Below are 2,512 nucleotides of genomic sequence, written 5' to 3'. Positions count from 1 at the left end.
CATAATATTTGTGTACAGAATGCAAAAAGTAACTTTAAAAATCAAGTAAAAACATAAACCATCAGACTTTGTTGTTAGAGAAGTGGCATTTCCAAGGAACCTGAAAGATTTAAGGCGAGAAGATGAGGCCTTAGATTTAATGAAAAGCTTTTATTCTCTCCTGCAAGTAACAGCTGATGTACTGATGTGTTCAGTGCTTCTGAGCCTTCCATTAAGAACTTAGTAATTTTTACTTAATGACATATTCTTCAGAAACAAAAACAAAAAATACAATCTGTATTAGTTCAATATATCAAAGACAATTGTATGTTTTGGAACAATGGTAATGCTATACTTGTCACAAACTTGGATTTATTTCATTGCATTTTAGTATTGTTCAACCAAATCTCTAGACAGTGTCACATATTTTTGCTAATAAATTATGTTTAATTGGATGCTTAAATTTATCTCACAGCATAATTAAATATTTAATATTCAAAAATTATTTAAAGATGATCCTCAACTTCTTTAAAGAAATATTTGGGGCTTATTTTTTAAAACTTTGTCATTTCTGACTCTTTCCCAACCAGATCACTTTGTCTATAAAATACAAAGATACATAGTGCAGGAAAAACTGTTCATCACCTCTGTTCCTTTCATTATTGTCAAAATCTGTAGTACTATGCTCCCTCGGAAAACATCTGGGTACTATTATGAAATAAACTCTCAAGCTCTGGTCAAAGTATCTTTAGCCTATATTTCAAAATGGGGACATAATCCAGACCTTAAACAAATGTTCCAGATAAACTTTTCCAACATTATTAGATGTTTAAACAGAAGCACAACATCTAGAGAGCCCTGATCAAACCCAGGGTGACGGAAAAATCCATTAACCCTCATCATATAGGACAGATCTCTTGGCATATGACATACCTACAACACGTCCTGAGAATTAGTCTTTTCTCCCTTCCATGCTAAAAGTAAGGCCGAGACCATCCTGGGAGATCCATTAGCTTGAAAGGCTCCAGAGAGGAGCTGGGGCTGAGTCTAAGGGACATGCATTTCTGGTGTGATCCTACTATTATGAACCACACGTAGTCCAGGGTCAGCCCAAGCCCAGAGAGGACCTCTTAACTGGACTTCCTTGAGCTATACTCTATATGGGTTTTTGTTTTGTTTTTATCATATTACTCTCAATAAGAAAAGGATATTTGGTGTCATAGGTTGGTTCCTTACTTATGTTAACCAACAGGAATACAAGTGAAAGACCTTGAATATGACACTTTCAAAAGGAATTTCTAAGCATGAGTTATAAAGGAAAAGTCCTAAGTTTGAGTTCTCGGTTCTGCCACTTTAGAGATGTGTTTAGCAAGTCACTTAATCTTTCAAATATTGTACCTTCATCTATAAAAAGAGCAAGATAAACACAATCTACCAAGAGGATTATTTCTAGATACAAGTTGGTCCATAAAATATCATAAACACATAAAATCATAAATTCTGAATTTTTTTAGATTTACTTATTTATTTGAAAGGCAAAGTTATAGGGGCAGGAGAAGGGAGGGAGAGAGAGGGAGAGAGAGAGGAAGGGAGGGAGGGAGGGGGAGAAAGAGAAATCTTCCATCTGCTAGTTTACTCCCCAAATGACCCCAGTGGCTGGAGCTGGGCTAATCTGAAGCCAGAAGCCAGGAGCTTCTTCCAGGTCTCCCATGTGGGTGCAGAGGTCCAAGCAATTGGGCCATCTTCTACTGCTCTCCCAGGCCATAACAGAGAGCTGGATCGGAATTGGAGCAGCTGGGACTCAAACCAGCGCCCACATGGGCTGCCAGCAATGCAGGCAGGGGATTCACCCACTATGCCACAGCACCGGCCCCATTTTTGAGTTCTTAACGTCAGATATTCATATTAACAATACAATTGGGTAAAGTTTGCATTCCCCTCAACACTACAACTGAAGAAAAGTGGGTGGCCGGATTCCTCAGACTCCCTTTGCATTCTTTGTTCCTGAAGACATAATAAAACTCAGTTTCTGCACAATTTTTTTCATTTGAGTTATTGGAAACAAGGCAATTAGACAGTGAATAATAGCTCAGACGGGACAAGGATGGAGATTTATACAAAGAATGAAGAGGAAATGTTTTGATCCTAAACAGGTGTTCTCCCTGGATTGTCTAACGGGAGGGTGGTTGATTTGTGGAAACGCGGCTCACTCCGTGGTGGACGAACGCTGGGCGGGGCCGCTGGCGGCTCAGGATTTGGAAGGTCACATGGGAAGCCGCGGGAGGAGGTGAGGGAGATTTTCCATGTATTAGGGAACTCAGCGGAAATCTAAGGTTGAGGAAGGTTTGTTACCTCACAGCAGGCCCCCTTCCTGATCCACGGATCGCAAATCTCCTGGTATGAGCACCGATCGCCAGGGTCCCAGAGACAGCGCACCATGGGAGCGGAAGTGCAGGCATGCCGGGAAGGCACACGGGCATGCCGGGAAGGCGGCCACCGCAGACAAGAAAAAATTGGAGCACTGGGTGCTTTG

This window comes from Lepus europaeus, chromosome 16, assembly GCF_033115175.1.
Source record: "Lepus europaeus isolate LE1 chromosome 16, mLepTim1.pri, whole genome shotgun sequence".
Classification (NCBI taxonomy): Eukaryota; Metazoa; Chordata; class Mammalia; order Lagomorpha; family Leporidae; genus Lepus; species Lepus europaeus.
The sequence above is the reverse complement of the archived record's forward strand: the minus strand, read 5'-3'. Positions refer to the sequence as shown.